Source organism: Panulirus ornatus, chromosome 57 (genome assembly GCF_036320965.1).
Source record: "Panulirus ornatus isolate Po-2019 chromosome 57, ASM3632096v1, whole genome shotgun sequence".
Classification (NCBI taxonomy): Eukaryota; Metazoa; Arthropoda; class Malacostraca; order Decapoda; family Palinuridae; genus Panulirus; species Panulirus ornatus.
In genome coordinates, this window is record NC_092280.1 from 7,174,238 (window position 1) to 7,194,355 (window position 20,118).

At 41.5% G+C, this 20,118-nt stretch overlaps 1 long non-coding RNA gene across 7 annotated transcripts in view; it reads right to left on the reverse strand.

Moving 5' to 3' along the window:
• Positions 1-3,674: 3,674 nt before the first annotated feature.
• The window catches only part of LOC139766155 (uncharacterized), an 85,104-nt gene continuing 68,660 nt past the window's right edge, over positions 3,675-20,118 (reverse strand). For 4 of the 7 annotated variants that reach the window (XR_011716809.1, XR_011716813.1, XR_011716808.1 and 1 more), the window contains exons 3-5: positions 13,383-13,554; positions 7,281-7,462; positions 3,675-4,225 (exon numbers count right to left, since the gene is read on the reverse strand). This is a non-coding gene — a long non-coding RNA (uncharacterized lncRNA). Of the gene's footprint in view, positions 4,226-7,280; positions 7,463-10,196; positions 10,283-13,382; positions 13,555-20,118 lie in introns of all 7 variants that reach the window. The other 3 variants (XR_011716814.1, XR_011716810.1, XR_011716812.1) reach the window with 3 other exon arrangements.

Below are 20,118 nucleotides of genomic sequence, written 5' to 3' on the forward strand. Positions count from 1 at the left end.
GGGTGAAGGAGCCCCTAAGTTAATACAACTGGATGACAAGTCTGATTGTTGCAGATGTTAAGATCACCCTCGGCGTGCCACAAGGCTCTATTCTGTGGCCATCACTCGATTTATGTGACTGACTTGCCACAGAGCACGGACACCAACCTGAATATGTTTGCAGATGATGCACAGGTCATAAAGGTAGTGAAAAGTGAGGAGAGGATCGCATCATCTTAGAGTGGGATCTAAGCTGACTGTAATGTTGCTCTCGTGACATTCAACCCGAGCGAATATGATAAAGATGCGAAGGTTGGGACACAGAACCTTCATATGATAAGTTTCTAGTAGGAAACACGCTTCAGAAATATATATACGAGAGGGAACTTGGGAGTTGACATCGTCTCTAAACTTTCGCTGGAGTTCCAAATTAGGCAAACTGTTTTGTGGCTGATATTATTACAACGTTCAAATACGTGGATAAGAAAGTATCGTATAGATCAGGCCAAAACTAGAATATGCTTCTCAAGTTTGGTCAGCGCTCCTGAAGAAGCACAAAGAGCTAATAGAGAAGATGCAAAAGAGGGTAACAATAGATCAGGCCAAAACTAGAATATGCTTCTCAAGTTTGGTCAGCGCTCCTGAAGAAGCACAAAGAGCTAATAGAGAAGATGCAAAAGAGGGTAACAAAGATGGTACTATAATTAAGAGAGCGGATCTACCGGGAAATGCTAGAAGCTTTAAACTTACCCACCATGGAAGAGAGAGGAGTAAGGGGCGATCCGTTCACAGCCTTCCAATATCCAGACCAGACTGATGATGTGGACAATAACATTGATGTAAGGATAGAACAACCAGAGAACATAACATGAAAAAAAAAAATCAAGATAATTATAAAAAAATAGAATGTAAAGATGTACTTTTATGATGTATATAAGAAAAGGGGATGAATGATAGAGACAGAGAGATGAACGGAAAAATTTAGAAATGCTGAACGATAGCAAATATGAAAGCCATGATGATATGAGCAAATAAAGCCATTACTCCTATGTTCTCGACGTCACCTCCCTTCACGAAACAGCGGTGGAGACTAATATGTCGTACAGATACACATACTGCACATACATAAAGATCATCCCACATTTTGCGAGATCCTTGAACTCACGGCTTCGTATCTGATTTACCGACGCAACCTCTACATCACATGGGCTTGCTGGCGAGCTGATCCAAGCAAGGGCGCTAGGGGTATGCCCCTTCGCCAACCCTTACACGAACCGTCCTGGGTAATTAAAAGGTGTTTGTCTGCCGTATATGGGAGAGCTAGGCTGTCGGCTACTGGAATAGGCGTATGTATGAGAGAGAGAGAGAGAGAGAGAGAGAGAGAGAGAGAGAGAGAGAGAGAGAGAGAGAGAGAGAGAGAGAGAGAGAGAGAGAGAGAGAGAGAGAGAGAGTGTTATGGGCGATACTTATGTACTTAAGAAGAGTGAATCACACGTATATTTTCAGAGATCAATATTCATTGGCAGGGCATGTGTATATAGAGATATATGTAGATATGTATAGAGGCATATAAAGTTGGACACACACACTCACACACACACCATTATATCTTCAATTACAAGCCTATCAGCAGCTGCTGATGAAGAAATCTTTCTAACCGCTTTGCTTCTGACATTTTAATTATCGAGATGAAAATAAATCAGCAATAGATTAGCTGCCATAGACGTATATTGGCATTTTGTATTAGGGGAAAAGCCTTTCATAAGTACTAAAACGAAACTCATCACCATTCATCTCCTTAATGAGAGCCTAATACTACTCTACCCGGATTTAGTACTGTTTTCGATGGGTGTGAGGTATTCAGGGTCTCAAAGTGTAGAATATGACTTTTGTTATCTAAATACAATTCAATTCTTTCCAAACTTTGATAAACTTACTCTGATACATACAATAACAATTTGCTCAGCACTACATTATATCAGGGTCAAACATATGGCAATTATCCACTCAAATAGATATCATGAACTATAGCAGGATACAATTTCAGGTATTGATGGTGCATATATATATATACATACATACATAAAAATTTTACCACTGCGCACTCGAGAGTTGAACCCAGGCCACCGAGCATGGTAAGCAGACAGCGTACTCCTGGGCCACTGAAGACCATAATGTTGTCTTTTCTAAGCTGCCACTGCCATACCCAACCTGGACCTACAGGTTATGGGAATAGGGGTCCTCAGCTGCAGCTTTTAGCTCACTGGCGATCCACGAGTAAGATGTCCACCTCTCTCTCTCTCTCTCTCTCTCTCTCTCTCTCTCTCTCTCTCTCTCTCTCTCTCTCTCTCTCTCTCTCCACACACACACACACACACACACACACACATATATTTCTATGAGTCCACGGGGGAATGAAACACGATAAGTTCCCAAGTGCACTTTCGTGTAATAATCACATCATCAGGGGAAGCACAAGAGAGAAATATAAGCCAGTTGATATACATCGAAGAAACGAAGCTAGGACGCCATTTGGTAAACATGCTACCTCATCAGGTGCTTATACATAACAAAGTTATTTAGATCCCAACATCACACTTGAGTCCCGCCGTCCAACACCAATCAGTACAGACCAACCACTGCCCGCTTTGTCTGGCAGTAACCGTTGTAAGGGAGAGTGATTAAGGGTGGTCACGTGGCGGGGGTTGACCTGGGTAGCTGGGTGTGTCTTGAACAACTTTTTTTATGTTTTCGTGTTTTGTCAATTCTCTCATAATGATTTGGTTAATGCTAGGACGGGCTTTGAATTTGCCTGGGGACAAAGTAAAGTTCTTAGTATCAGCAATTAAGCCAGATTCAATGACGTTGCGTGTGACATAATCAGCAGAGGGGTATAGAATAACGGGATTTTCAAGATCTATGGGGTGATCATTTTCATGACAATGTTTAGCGATCGCATTTTTGTGGTCATCCCTGCGTACTGCATGACGGTGCCAATAACACCTCTCCGTTACAGTTTTACCTGTCAGGCCTATATGAATATATTTACATGCCTTGCATTTGACGGAGTTTAACACTTCCAATTGTTCCATGATTTGGCCTACTATTCATTAAGGTCTTACTAATGGTGTTATTGTACTGGAAAGCAACATTACAAGCACTGTTTTTTTAGAACATGTCTTAGATTAGCTAAGTTGGGAGAATAGGGCAACGTTAAACATTTAGATTTATCTTTATTTGTCACATTTTTGTTACAAGAAGCATAAAATGTCTTCCTAGTTTTCCAGTAAGCTTTGTTCAAAAAACATTTGGGATGATATAAGTTATTTCATAGCTTACTATATAATATAATCGTAGGCTTTACTGAGTTATCCCCATTGTCGTTAGAAATACAAATAGAAATGTAAAATTCCTTTTAAAAGTCCACAGACTTAAATGGCCTGGTCGGGTACGATGCATGTCTGTATACAGATTGCTTTCATTCATCGGTACATTGTCTTTGGTATTTCAATATACTGTCGCGGTATACTGATATAGTGCTTTAATGTGTTGATATATTGATATATTACTCTAATATATTGACATACTGTCTTGATATACTAATATGTTTACAGATTATGATGATAGTTTCACGTATGTTCTGATGTATAGTTATAATGTCATGATGTGACATGATGATTTGATGTTTCTCTCTCTCTCTCTCTCTCTCTCTCTCTCTCTCTCTCTCTCTCTCTCTCTCTCTCTCTCTCTCTCTCTCTCCCTAGTGTGTTGTTTGCATGCTTAATACATAATATTTGCTCCTGTATGTTATCTATCCACGTATTGGCACTGGTTTGAAACATGTTTGTCTTCCAATTGACATATTTACTTGTGTTTGCATAAATTGTATGAAACTACACGTAAAAAAAAAAAAAAGAGATAAATCATCAATTGAAAAAAATTTAATATGCTAAGCCCAATAATCTCTGACCTCTGCTTTGTATCTTTTATTCTTCAAATCGTGTAATCTTTTCCAATACAGTAATCAGAATCATTATAAGCAGTGACGTGTTGGGGGAAACGAATGAGAGAATATTATTCGTTGCTGTGTTTCTTCGTTCGTGGCAAAGTTCTGGATGTAGGAGGAGAGAATCCAGATAGGCAGGTGACGTCACACGTTTCCCCAGCGCCTCATTGGCTACAGCCGGGAGTTGTCCCATGATCAATCAGCCAATGACAGCCCAGCCAAGCGTAACGCTCTTCTGTCCTGAGGGAAAAAGGAAATATATCAAAGATGATTCTGGTAATAGCACAAAAACAAAATAACAAACCATTTAATTAGTTAGAAATACGTTTGATGATTGGTAATTATTACATGTTTATGTGGTTGTTGAAGACTTCGTTTTCTGGTCAGTGTACACGATGGGAAGAGAGGATTAGGATAGTCAATATTATATGAGCTATTGAGCTGTGGCCAGACCAATGGTGTGGTAGCTGACGGTGTTGTGTGTGATGGTGGTAGAGTACTGGCAGCTGCATTGACCATGAGTATAGTGCTGTAGTAGTAATATTAGTAGTATTAGTATTAGTATTAGTTGTAGTAATAGTAGTAATAGTAGTTGTCGTGGTGGCAGTAATAGGATTAGTAGAATTAGTAGTGGTAAAAGTGGACATTCATGCGTGTTTGTGAATGTGTGTATGTATTTATGTGTGTTTGTGTGCACGTTCGTGTTTTAGGCATTTGTACGTGTGTGTAGTGTGTGTGTGTGTGTGTGTGTGTGTGTGTGTGTGTGTGTGTGTGTACATATGAGTGTCTATGCTCCATATGTGCGTGAATGTTCATTTGTTTATGTATACATTTGTACAGGAGTCTTCGTTACACACAGATCATCCAGTCCCCTCATTTATCTCAGAAAAGACAATGCCTGTCTCCCCCACACACAAGACAACCTTCCAACACAACCCACAGCCACACAAGACGACTCTCCACTCCACACAACCCACAGCCACACCAGGCGACTCTCCACCCCACACAACCCACAGCCACACAAGACGACTCTCCACCCCACACAACCCCACACAACCCACAGCTATTCCACACGTATCCTTTCCACGCCTCCTTATCACCCACAGCTACTTCCTCTACTTTACCCACAGGTACTCCAGTCGCCCCCACACTACTATAGCTACTCCACACTCTCCCACACCATCCGTAACTAATTCATCTACCCTTACGCCGCTACTTCATGTGCCCCCGTACCACTCACAAGTATTCCACACACCCCACAGCTACTCAACACGCCCTGGCACCACCCATAGCTACTCCAAACGCCCCCCACACCACCCACAGCTACTCCACAACTCCCCACAGATCACCATTAGCCTCACAAGATGTTCCATCACTCCCGTATTTCATAATCTCTCTATTTGCAGCCAGTGGGCAAGACGTGGTACGCCGTGATCACGTCTAATGTGTACATTTACCTCGCAGTGTCTTATTTACAGTGATATGCTAATCATTTACCTATCATCTCTCCAGTTATGCCCACAGGGACAATCTTGACTGAAGCGGCAACCTAACCTAACCTCTGTAATTCTAATGATGGAGAGCAGCATGCACATACATAGATCTAGGTCACTGCTTAGTCACTGAACATGAGAAAAGGGTTAGTTACTCTTATGTAGGCGTGAGTAATCTAACTCATCATCCGGGACGGAGGAATGGTATTCAGTGATCCATCAGACCGTCTGGAAATATTTTTCCTTCCACCTCCAATTTGGTCTCCCACTTCTCCTTATTCCCTTCACCTCTGACACATATATCCTCTTGGTCAATCTTTCCTCACTCATTCTCTCCATGTGCCCAAACCATTTCAATACACCCTCTTCTGCTCTCTCAACTACACTCTTTTTATTACCACACATCTCTCTTACCCTTTCTGTAGTCGAATGTATTGATCTGTCAAGTATATATTGCTTAATCGTCTGTTCATATGTTTGCAAAGAAATGCAAAAGAATTCAAACAGCAAAAGACGACTGGATCCACTCGAGAGTGTTTTGTGATATCAGAAACGATATCAGAAACTCATAGAACAGTGTGATAAACAGTGGAAACAATGCCTTCTGATATCTGAGCTACGGAACAAATAGGTATTTTTTCGAGATAACCAATCTCTCTCACCAAATATTATCTACGAGTCATAATTGATTATGGGACATCTATTTCACCGTATTTCTTAGGACTCATTATTGTTTGCAGGATACAGCAGATCTATTCTATAGTATTTCTAAGGATACAATACTCTTTGCTGGATACCACAGATTTATTTTATCCTGTTTCTTCGGACACATTGCTCTTTGCTGGATACAACAGATTTATTTCAGCCTGTTTCTTCGGACACATTGCTCTTTGCTGGATACAACAGATTTATTTTATCCTGTTTCTTCGGACACATTGCCATTGTCTGTATCCCCTTGTGATGAGTCCTTGTGTGTCTCGATTATGTACGCTCTGTTTCGCCTTACTTCCTCCAGTGTTGTTCCCATCACCATGCTCTCTCTCTCTCTCTCTCTCTCTCTCTCTCTCTCTCTCTCTCTCTCTCTCTCTCTCTCTCTCTCTCTCTCTCTCTCTCTCTCTCTCTCTCTCTCTCTCTCCTCTTTTTCCTCCTCCGTTCAAGCAGACGCCCTTCGCCTATCCTTCTCCCTTTATAATCCTCTTCCCTTGACGCCACTCATCACGTAACTTCCTCACTACACTCTCACTACGACGCGTTCTTTCCACTCTCACTCCGTCCGCTTCCTCCACCTTTCTCACGCTCTCCCAGTCCTCTCCTCGCTCCCTCTCATCATCATCACCCTCCTTGTCCCTGTTCCTTTTCCCCTTTTTCCCTCTCACACCTCAGCCGCCACCTCTATTCTGCCTCTCATCACCATTTCATCACCATCTCTTCATCATCTCATCACCAACTCATCACCAACTCATCACCAACTAAACACCAACTAATCGCCAACTCATCACCAACTCATCATCATCTCATCATCACCTCATCACTCCTCGCCTCCAAACACCACTCTCCTTACCTATACACCATCCCTATCGTTTGTTATTTTCCCTCTACCACCTCTTCTATCTCCACCACCTCTTCTTTCTCCCCACTTCCTTCAGTTCCTGATTCTCCCACTTCCCCCAGTCTTCCCTCACCACCCCTCTCATCTACTCGTCTCCTCTACCATCTGCCTCTTACTCCCGCCACTCCTTAAGTCCCCAAGTCACAGATATTAAGTTTGACCTGGACTTAGCACTGTCGACTTCCCCTTTTACCTCCGTCGCGTCTCAAGGCATCGCGATTGTCCGCGCCAAGCCCCTCTTTTTTTTCGTCCGCCGTCCTTACGGTCGCATTGCTCGGCCGTCGACAGATGCGTCAGACATCAAGCGTCGCTCGAGGGAACAGAGAGGTGTTTTCCTTCTTCGGCTCCGTCAGGAAGCTCCTCCTGCTGGCTCAGCTGTTGGAGTGAGATAACCTGCGATAAGATGATGTTTAGAAGGTGATGCTGTGAGTATGTTTTCTCTTACTTATTTACCTGAAAAAGAGTTAAAGAACTATACTAAGGAGAAAAGAGGAAAGATAATCTAACAGCTTTGTGAGATGTGCAAAGGGACAGATTACATCTGTTGGGAGAAACATGAAAAGGGCAAAGAGTTCCAAGGCTTAGAGGTGTAAGGAAAGAGGCGAAAGTAACTTTCTCTCAAGACTCAGTGTTGATTCATTCCTGTTTAGACTGCACTCTAGTACTGTAGGTAGGTTTTGTCATGTCTTTAGCATTATAAAGGAAATAAATGGAGACTGAGTGTTGTCTTTTCACAAACATCTTTTGCCTTATAGTATCCTTTATGAGGAGTCATACAAAGTCTCGGATCCTGTGAGAGTAGGATAGCACACATCTGTTTTTCACATGGGTTGCAAACACTTGATTATACTGTCTTGGTAAGAAGAGAATTGTTGCTGAGGGCAATTGAGGGTGATTATATCCTCAGTTGACTGAAGTTTGGTCCTGCTGATCTGAGCTAAGAATGAGCTATTACTGAGCAAAGATTGGGATCAGACTGAGCTGGAACTGAGCAAAGATTGGGATAAGACTGAGCTGGAACTGAGCGAAGATTGGGATAAGATTGAACAAAAGCTAAGCTCAGACTGAGCCAAAAGGAGCAGAGACTGAGTTAAGACTATCGAAAACTGAACTGAGACTCTGAGCTGGGACAGAACAACAACAAGTGAGAGCAAAGACTAAACTAAGACTGACCAATGACTCTGATTAAACTGATCCAAGACTGAGCAAACACTGAGCTAAGGCTGAACGAAGACTGAACTGAGGTTGAGTGACGACCAGGCAAGGAAGGACCTAGGAAAAGAACATGTGTTAAGTCTGAGTAAAAGCTGATCTCCTCTCTCTCTCTCTCTCTCTCTCTCTCTCTCTCTCTCTCTCTCTCTCTCTCTCTCTCTCTCTCTCTTCTCATTGTTTCCCCCCGACCCTCTCCCCTCTCACACTCTCGCGGCCCAAGAGAACGCCAAGAGGTGATTGATCAGAGAGGATTACAGTACAGGGTAGGGGGGGAGACAATGCCTTTATCCGGGGGTTACAGGGGGAGAGGTGTGTGGCAGGGAGGGAGGGAGTAAGCCGAGGTGCCGTTAATAGCAGGAGGGATGAGTGACAGTGCCATTGAACAGCGGCGGGGATTAATCACCTAATTGGTAGTTGCTCCGTTGGGGTGCTAAGAACAGATATGGATATTATTGTTGGAGTGTGTGCGTACATGTGTGTGTGTGTGTGTGTGTGTGTGTGTGTGTATGTGTGTTTCTAGAAAGGAGGGAGGGAGAAGACTGGGGTAGAGGGAAGGACTGAAGGTGGAAATGGAAGAATGAGGGAGATTTTTTTTTTGGACAATGGAGAGGAGGAAGAGAAAGGGAGGGTGTGTGGTGGTGTTAGTGAATGGTTCTGGTGCATATTGTGAAGGTCGAACTGATGAGGTGAGTGGACGAAGGAGGAAGAGGGAGGAGGGAGAGTTTGAAGAAGGGGAAGGTGAACATCCCCTAACACCTCACCCCCCTCATAAGCAACTGTTGTCCAAATACACTCACACTCACACACACACACACACACACACACACACACACACACACACACACACACACACACACACACGCATACACCATAGGAACAGATGAAGACTTAGATAAGTCTCTGTTCCATCACAGTGGCGGCTCTGAGAGAGAGAGAGAGAGAGAGAGAGAGAGAGAGAGAGAGAGAGAGAGAGAGAGAGAGAGAGAGAGAGAGAGAGAGAGAGAGAGAGAGAGAGAGAGAGAGAGAGAGAGAGAGAGAGAGAGAGAGGTTTACGTGGCAAGCTGACGAGGAGAGGTTGATGTAGGGCTGGTGGCATGGGTTGCTCTGGTGATGTATTGACGGGGTGGAAGTGGAATAAACAGAGAGTAAACTTCGGTTATCAGAGGAACAAAAAGAAAGCACTGAAAAATTTGGTTTCTTTTAGTGAAGTCTACAGATGTTATAATTACATACGTACTAGCGTATAATCCAACTTGTTTTCATGATCATATTGGACATGGAAAATACAGAAGTAATTCCTTCCAGGCTCGTAAAGGTAACTTACCTTCACCATGTAGTAGTAGTAGCAGTAGTGGTAGCAGTAGTAGTAGTAGTATTAGAATTATTATTATTATTATTATTATTATTATTATTATTATTATTATTATTATTAGTAGTAGTAGTAGTAGTAAGAGTAGTAGTAGTAAGAGTAGTAGTAGTAGTGGTAGTAGTAGTAGTAGAAGTAGTAGTGGTAGTAGTAGTAGTGGCAGCAGCAGCAGTAGTAGTAGTAGTAGTAGTAGTAGTAGTAGTAGTAGTAGTAGTAGTAATAGCAGTAGTACCAGTTGTAGTAGTAGCAATAGTAGTAGTAGTAGAGTAGTAGTAGTAGTAGTAGTAGTAGTAGTAGTGTAAGTAGCAGTAGTAGTGGTGATGAGTGAGTGAGAATATTCATATACTCACATCACAGTCCCCTCGTACTTCTAACGTGGTATGAAGATGAGGACTGTGTCCATTCATGTAGAATACATTGGTCACTTTCATCCCGGTCGGGAAAGTGAAGTCCTACTTAGATTATAATCAAATATATCACTTTTTTCCCCCAGTATCAATTCTGTTTTACTTGAGACATTTTTATACTCACATTTATTTCTGCCCACGAAGATTCCCTTACCAGGACGATCAGCGAACACCTCTCCAACTCATGTTATTGCCGGAGCACACTGAACGCTCCGGAAGCCAAGGGAAAAAAAAAAGAAAAACATGAAAAATGAAAAATGCATAATTAGTGAGGCCACTATGAATTAATGATACACTGGAATAATTTAGCCCCAGAGAGAGAGAGAGAGAGAGAGAGAGAGAGAGAGAGAGAGAGAGAGAGAGAGAGAGAGAGAGAGAGAGAGAGAGAGAGCAACGTTTATTATATCTGTTTGAATAATGGAAATTGATTTCTAGATTATGTGAAGGACCGTTTTTGAACAGGATCTAAAATGAGCATTCAAGATGGAATGAGAAAATGAAGGCAAACTGCCCTTGGTGAATAGAGATTCTGATCATTTGTCCTTTAAAATCTACAGGAAGCCTACCAACTCTGAGAGTTATATTCATTATTTCTCAGTATATTATTCTTGTAAAAAATGTCTAGTTATGTCTGTCTTTCTAAGAGCACTATGGAAATGTGATCCCATAGACCTGGTAGATGAATGTAGTCTACTAAGACGTATTTTTTAGCAGTTATATTATCCCAATTGGTTCGTGAATAGAGCTTACTGGAAAGCTAGGAAGACATTTTATGCTTCTTGTAACAAAAATGTGACAAATAAGGATGAGTCTAAATGTTTAGTGTTGCCCTATTCTCCCAACTTAGCTAATCTTGGACATGTTCTAAAAAACAGTGCTTGTAATGCTGCTCTCCAGTACAATAACACCATCAGTAAGACCTTACTGAACAGTAAGCCAAATCATGGAACAACTGGAAGTGTTTACGCCGTCAAATGCAAGGCATGTAATTATATTTATATAGGCCAGACAGGTAAAACTGTAACGGAGAGGTGTTATTGGCACCGTCATGCAGTACGCAGAGATGACCACAAAAATGCGATCGCTAAACATTGTCATGAAAATGATCACCCCATAGATCTTGAAAATCTCGTTATTCTATACCCCTCTGCTGATTATGTCACACGCAACGTCATTGGACCTCTCTTAATTGCTAATACTAAGAACTTTAATTTGTCCCCAGGCAATTTTAAAGCTTATGCTAGCATTAACCAAATCATTTTGTGAGAACTGACAAAACACAAAAACATAAAAAGTTGTTCAATACACACCCAGCTACCTAGGTCAATATATACTGTAGTACATGACCCCTATATTATATACAGTCCATGATCTTATCTTAGATACAGTGCCTGATTATAAAACATATACAGTACATGATCCTATCTTATATACAGTGCATGATCCTATCTTAAATACAGTACATGATCCTATTTTATATACAGTGCATGATCCTATCTTATATATAGTGCATTATGCTATCTTATATATAGTGCATTATGCTATCTTATATACAGTCCATGATTCTATGGATTACCACTTACTTTACGTTTCTGAGACGCATTTCGTTCGCGTCTTCTCAAATGTTTTATTCCTTCAGTCACTCAGCCTTTTCTGGCATTTTTTTTTCTCAATGTCTCTCGTTATCTTCCCAGGTACATCATTTATCTCAAAATCTATTTCATTTCCAAAGTTACACCATGTCTTTTTTTCAACACCACATTAAGGCAGCTCTACATCAGTGTCTAAAAGTTTGCCCCACTTTACATCATTAATACCTTTGATACATTTTATCAACATTTACTTATCTAGTACTTGTAGTCATGTTATTTTTCTTAAGAGTTAAAAGGGAAATTTAAAGTAAACCTTAAAGTAAATCTTTTGATGGTGTGCTCACTGTAACATAATTCTTCACTGACCTCACAAAAACTAATTAGGTCCAAGTCTGTGGCAAGGATTAGATCTAGAATGTTGTTACCTCGCGTTGCGTTATGAAGTAGTTGATCCAAGAAACATTCATTTATTAACCCCATTAATTCTTCCTCACTCGTGGTCACCTGTTAAGAAATGTCAGCTCATGTTGGCAGTATCAGAACCAACCATAGTCTCTCTTTTTCATTGCCAATTAGACGACTCCATTTTACCGAACACAGTGATAACACCTTTGCATTTTTTTTGGATGAGGGAGGTTTTTTTTATGCTACTTCAATAATGATCTCAGTCGTTTTATAATAATCTGAAAATGCAGTAAGCAATACATGCCAAAATGAATTCTCTGTGCCCTGGTTACATTAAGACTCTCAGCCATGCGGAACACAACCCTTTAACCTGCTTTATGTAAGCTGGTGCACTCTGATGTGGCTAATTTCGCTCGTAAATTGTCTTCAGTGATTATCCAAGTCTTGGTTATTGCCACGGTGATTAGTGGTGGTGGTTGTGGTGGTGGTAGTGGGATGGTAGAGATTTGGTGGTGATGGTGATTCAGAGGTCGAGCAAAAGGGTAGTTCTGAGGTTGTTTGGAGGAGAGGTCTGAGAATGTGTGAAGGAAGGAGTTCTGAGGTTGTTTGAAGAGAGTTCTATGGTCGCATGAAGAGCAATTCTGAAGTTATGGTAGCAGTTCTGAGGACGTGATGCTGTAGTCATATGAAGGAGAGCTCTGAGGTTGTTTGCTAGGTAGTTCTGAAGTTATGTAAGTAGTTCTGAGGTTGTATGAATGTTGGTTTTTGAGATCGTATGAAGAGTATTTCTGAGGTTGTATGAAGGACGGTTCTGAGGTTGTATGGAGGGTTGTTCTAAGGTTGTGTGAAGGATAGTTTTGAGGTCGTATGAAGGGTAGTTCTGATATTTTATGAAAGGTAGTTCTGATGTTCAATGAAGCATAGTTCTGAGATCATAAGAAGGGTAATTCTAAAAGCATGCGAGGAGTAGTTCTAAGGTCGTATCAAAAAGTAGTTCTGATTGCGGAGATGTGGTATTTAAGCTGGTTGCGTGTTCAGGTCTCTGACATTAGTTCAAGTTTCATTGAAAGACAATTAATCTCTATGTAACTAAGAGAGCATTTACAGATATATTCAGTTGATCAATAAGTCTCTTAAGTAACTACACTCGGAAGCATTGATTTATACATGTAGTTGATCAACAGTAATCTTCACTGTATTTTCCATTTGCTATGACTGCTGTAAATAGAAGTAAAGTATGTTACCACGTCATCATCTTCACCTGTTGAAATTGAGACAAAATACAGAAGTTGATATTGTACCTTACGACTTACCATAAGAGGCAGTCCTGTAACGCAAGCTCTATCAAGGCCATGATACAGTTGGTTACAGAATGTCTTCCTTCATGATGGGATGTGCTGAGCTGGCTTCTCACCATCCAGTTGTTCTCTTTGGCTTCGCGACCAAATCTTGTCAACAGAATCGCCAGGCTGGTACACAGCGTAACTGAAAGAGTAATGTAGTAACTAGTGAATGAAAAAACAGAAATGGGACAAATAAGGATAAGTCTAAATGTTTAGTGTTGCCCTATTCTCCCAACTTAGCTAATCTAAGACATGTTATAAAAAACAGAGCTTGTAATGTTGTTTTCCAGTACAATGGAGTGTTTACGCCGACAAATGCAAGGTATATATATATATATATATATATATATATATATATATATATATATATATATATATATATATATATATATATATATATATATATATATATATATATATATATTGGCACCGTCATGCAGTACGCAGGGATGACCACAAACATGTGATCGCTAAACATTGTCATGAAAATGATCACCCCATAGATCTTGAAAATCCCGTTATTCTATACCCCTCTGCTGATTATGTCACATGCAACGTCATTGAATCTGTCTTAATTGCTAATACTAAGAACTTAAATTTGTCCCCAGGCAATTTTAAAGCCCATCCTAGCATTAACTAAATAATTATGAGAAAATTGACAAAACACGAAAACTAAGAAGTTGTTTAGGACGCACCCAGCTACCCAGGTCAACCCCCGCCACGTGACCCCCCTTAATCACTCTCCCTTACAACGGTTACTGCCAGACAAAGCGGACAGTGGTTGGTCTGTACAGATTGGTGTTGGACGGCGGGACTCAAGTGTGATGTTGGGATTTAAATAACTTTGTTAAGTACTGGCACCTGATGATGAGGTGGATTGTCTCCACGAAACATGTCGTGCCACATTTATAGAAGAATTACATGTTAAATATGATTGTATGAACTCCTACTGAAGTGCGATTTCACCTTCGTATATATATATATATATATATATATATATATATATATATATATATATATATATATATATATATATATATATATATATATATATATATATACAGAGAGAGAGAGAGAGAGAGAGAGAGAGAGAGAGAGAGAGGATGTATTACCGATGCGTCACAATACGTGTCAATAAGAATCCAAAGTATCACATCGTGAGAGGACTCAATCCCACAGTAAACACACCATGATACACAAACGCTGGATATTACACATCTAAGTCTTGCACTTCGATCCTTCTAACCCCCCCCAACACCACACAGGATCCTACACCCCCGTTATTCCTTTCCCCATGAACAATCGACCCTCTGAAAAGTTCCATAAACCCGGGAAGCGTAAATACCCGCGGAAGGAAAAGAGAAAAAAAAATGTAGTATTTGAAACTCGGTCGTTATGAGTCTCCCGATCTTTTGATACAGTGTCCCCCTAGTTGGAGGGGAGTATGGAGGGGAGGTGAGGGGTAACCAACAACCCCCCCCTCCCATATGCACCCCTGCCCATATAACCACCTCCCTACTTTTTCCAGACGACGAACTCCTCTCCAGGCACCACACACACACACACACACATACTGTGGCGCAGTAATCGACAATCGCCAGGGCGGATCGCAGCGACACAGGTGCCGCCGCCAGAGGGCCTTCTCCGGCAGCCACCGCACCCCTCCTTGAACCCATCCTTCTTCACGCGAGTCGAGGACTTGGAAATCTTTTATTTGGGATTTTTCGGCCCCCACTTTTGATCCACCATATCAAGTTTGCCATGGAGATAAGCTGGCGTGATAAGGAGGCTATCAATAGCCTTGCTTCCCCCCTTTTCCTATCTAGTCAGCTGTGGGGGGACGAGACGCAGATATTCACTTGTAGCAATTCTCAAACTCGGCGATCGTAATCTCCGGTCGAAAACGGGAGGGGGGAAGGCTGGTGGGAGGGGAGGGGGGAAGGGGGAAGGGTGGGGGAGAGGGGGAGTTTCAGCCCAGAGACAAGGGGGTGGAGAGGCGAGGTTTGAATAGTTAATTCCGGATAGGCCTTTTGGTTGGACAGCTGGAGGTGGATAGGGGCAGTAGAGAGAGAGAGAGAGAGAGAGAGAGAGAGAGAGAGAGAGAGAGAGAGAGAGAGAGAGAGAGAGAGAGAGAGAGAGAGAGAGAGAGAGAGAGAGAGAGAGAGGGCCAGGTTGGGGGGGGAAGCGTGGCTATTAGAGGAAGGGGGCAGGTGTAGAGGGGGGACTATGATATATATATATATATATATATATATATATATATATATATATATATATATATATATATATATATATATATATATATATACATTTCTTCCTCGTTCATATGAGTTGCCTTCTATATCTGTTATTCTAGTTTCCTCCTCGCTCTACTCTCCCCTTCTACTTCTATTTCTTCGTCTTGGTTGAATTCTTCCTCATCTCCATGTTCTTGCCTCTACGTTCTCTTCCTCCAATGTTTCTCCATGTTTACTACTCTCTCTCTCTCTCTCTCTCGCTCTACCCTCCATCTTCATCCATTTCTTCTCATTCGTTTCCTTTTCCACTTTTATCGCTTTTTTTCACGCCCTGTCCTTCCTCTACTTGTTACTTTACACTGATATTACATCTTATCTAAAGCCTTTTAGACTTTACTCATACATTTTTTTTTTTACCTCAGGTCAACAGACAACCTTGTCAGGGATCATCAGGTCTCCTGCTATCTATCCTTCCCACATTCTGTCCTCCTGCAGATGACCTCGTCATAGACTATCAAATATCCCGTTACCTATCCTCCCCCATAGTCTGTCCTTCAGACTATCAGGTCTCCTATTCTCTATCCTTCCCACAACATCCAATCCATCTTCAGACCTCTAAATGTAAGGGCAGTTCCCGTAGATTGTGTTACATGTAGTATAAACCAATATTATGGATATTTCTTGAAGACGCGGTGAAAGCGGGTTTAACTAACGTTGAAAGAATTAATCGGTTTATTTCATTCTTGAAAGAATAAATTGGTTTATTTCATTCTTTTCTTTGAGATTAGCTATTGATTAAACCCCTACTTGGGTCACTAACTAATCTACTAATCTACTAATCAAAGCCCATGGCTAAGTTACTACTTGGCCTACTTGCTAAGCTAATAGTTAATTCGTTAATTACGTTTATACCAAGGGAACTAGTTAAGCTAACAGATAAGCAACTAGTTGGCTCACTAGCTAAGCTACTAGTTCAGCTGTGGGCTACGAGAAGAGAGCAACTCAATATTCCCTAGTGTTTGGTGTTCAAACACCCTCTCTCCTAGGAACTCAAAATTCTCAGCTGCCTTCATTTAAACACCCCTTCTCCTAGGAATTCAAAATTCTCAGCTGCCTTCATTTAAGCACCCCTTCTCCTAGGAACTCAAAATTCTTTCCTAAAATTCCCAGCTGCTTGCTGTTCACACAACCCTTCTCTCCTAGGAAGAGCAAAATTCTTTGCTGCTTGCTGCTCAAACACCCCCTCTCCTAGGAACTCAAAATTCCCAGCTGCTTGCTGTTCACACACTACCTCCCTAAACAAGGCCAAATTCGCCTATGCTCGCAGTTCAGAAAGCCCACTCAGGTAACAACTCAAAATTCCCATCAAATCAAAATCCTCCCATTGCTTTTACATTATAGGAGAACCCCAGTGAACGCATGTGCCAAATAATGCCCAAAAGTGTACTCCACATGAGCTTGCCTTGATCCTTTGGCTCTTTTTACTGACTAATTCTCAATTCCAAAATGCTTAGAGCTGGTGAAGTGGTCGAAGTTTTCACGACGGCTGTGGGGGAATCACTGTGTCATCACATATGTGTCCAGTTTAGGGAGAGATTTCTTTCATTCGTGGGGCTCCTCATCTTATGAACTTCTCTTTACCTATGATGCGAGTTATGTGTGTGTGTGTGTGTGTGTGTGTGTGTGTGTGTGTGTGTGTGTGTGTGTGTGTGTGTGTGTGTGTGATAACCTATTCGTCCTGTAAGGGGGGAAGGCGTTTTACACTTGTAGCAGCGCCCCATCTCTCTCTCTCTCTCTCTCTCTCTCTCTCTCTCTCTCTCTCTCTCTCTCTCTCTCTCTCTCTTTGCATGTTTATTTCTATACATGAGTTTGTTTATATTTGTTTGCTGATCAGTGTGGATGTACGTTTTCCTTGATTAAGTGCCGGAGTGTGTCCACGTGAGCCTGTATTCACATGTGTGTATGGGTGTTTACATCCACGCTTACATGTCTACCTGTGTGTCTGTGTGTGTATATGAGTCTTTATGAGTAAACATATGGTCTTGTGAGAGCTTGGGAGAGTAGAGATATACGTAACTATCTCTTATCACTTAATTTTGTGGTACGGGGAGGGAGTTCTACACTCCTGGGCCATCTTCCTGTACAACAGTACTCAGTAACACAATCCAGTGGTAAATAACATATTCATAACACGTTCTCTCGTTCTTCTCTCCACAGAGTTCCTGATCGTGCCCTCTGCTGAACAGTCCGTCTCAGTTTTAAAGAACATATGAACATCGGTAAGGTCTAGTTTAATGAGGATCGTAAGATATTCAATACAGCGAGCCTTGTTAATCTCTTTTGTCACAGGTAAGTTTATGGTTACTGAATTCTATCTTTGTAATCGAACTCTCTTTATTTGAATTTTATATTCTTCATTTTTTTTTTCGTTTGTCATTGGATTCTCTCTAATTTGTATCAGTCTCGAGTGAGGTGACCCAAAATGACACATACTCAAACTAGGTTTCATATTTACTGTAGATATTTCCTAAACATCTCCTTTCTTGTCCACGTTTTCTAAGTCAACTTTGACAACGACCCAAGACATACTACTTTAAGTAGAGTTACGTCACCCCACACACACATGTGTCTCTCTTCAGTCACTTGTTTCCTCTAGTACTGCAGCCATACACTAACCATATATCCACAGTGGTCAAGAGCTATTATTTCACATTCAACTTCTCATTCCTTGACCCGTGCACCTCACTAACCTGGGAGCTTATGTTTTTCCCATAATGGGGTTATCGTAATCGTAGATATTCCATATAGCACAGCTAACAACCATTCACGAATGTATATAGGTTAGGATCGCAGTCCTGACACGCTATTTACAAAGATTAAGGACATTTGTAGGCCTCAAGACTAGGGGGACATACCATGTTTACCTTCAACCAGTTTGACACCTTCCTCTCGGTTCCAATCCGCTTTTGTTCCGTTCTAACCACATCCGATCTTCCAAAGGCACTGTTCCTTAATCCTCCCTTGGAACTTGAATACTTTTTCCAAAGGCAATTTTTTTTTTTTCCGTCACGCGCTTTCTTGTGCGTGTGTGTGTGTGTGTGTGTGTGTGTGTGTGTGTGTGTGTGTGTGTGTACCTGAATTCTACGATTCAGATATATATATATATATATATATATATATATATATATATATATATATATATATATATATATATATATATATATATATCACTTAAGTGTGTAGATAATTTACCAAGATGGTGAATAAAACAAAATCCTGTCTGAAAAAGTAGAAGGATTCGTCTCCATTTTTTTTCTTCTTTGCCGCATCTAATAAATCAAATTATAATGAGATGACTAATGCTCAGAAGAGGCGGAGCGTAGGATGGTAGTCATGCATAAGATTAAATAACAGTAGAAAATGACATGTGGTATGGCACATGCCAGCATACCCAGAGCAGGCGGGGGATATGCTCGAATATGCTGGGGGTGGGGGTATGCTAGGGTGGTCAAAGGGGGGAGAGAGAGAGAGAAAAGGGGTTGGGGAGGTTGGGGGAGTAAACTGTTAGAAAAAAATATACTTTAAATTACACGAAATGATTCGAAAAATTTGCCTAGGAGAGACACCCATATATCTTGTGGTGTTTCGCGTGGTACAGCCAAGTGTAGGTGGGTCGTTTAGGTGGTTTGTAGGTGGGTGGGTGGCTGGTGGTAGGTTCAGTAGATGGGTAGGGTTTGTTTGATGGGTAAGTAGATGGTGTGTGGTTAGAGGATGAGTTGTAGGTGGGGATGTGGTTGGACCTTTAAAAGGTGGTTGGTTGGTATGTATATGAATGGTGAAGGGTAGTTAGGTGGTTGATTATAATGGTAGTTGGGTAGGTGGATGGCTGAATGATAGTTAGGGGGTTGGATAGTGGTCGGTTGTGAGTGGAAGGTAGATGGTTGATAGGCAGTTTATAGATGGGTAGATGCCAGGCAGGTGGGCAAAGTTTAGGTAGGTGGTTGCAAGTGGGTGATAGATGACGAGTGGTTGGGAAGTGGACCTTTGAGAATCAGTTGGATGCTGAATGGTTGGCTAGTACGTGGGAGGAGCGTGGGAGGTGGATGCTGATGGATGCTGACGGGAATGTGGATGAAACAGTCATCAGTAGGTGGTTGGTTGATGAAGAGGAGGAAGACGGTGGTCAGGACTGGTGAAATGTGGTTAACTGGTGGCAAGTGGTGGTCATACGTGATGGAGGATGGCCATAGTGTGGTGATTATATAACACTGGGAGGCCTATAAATGGTGAGATGCGAGGACGGGGTACTAATAGGAGGTAATGGCTGGTCGCTGGTGAAAAATAATATCAAGTGGTCATCTTGATGGTATAATATACTGGGGGGATGGTGGCCAGTGGGTGGCAAATATAGCAGTGGATGCCCAGTGGTGTGGACTATACAGTGGTGAGAAGCCACTGGAGCATTATGG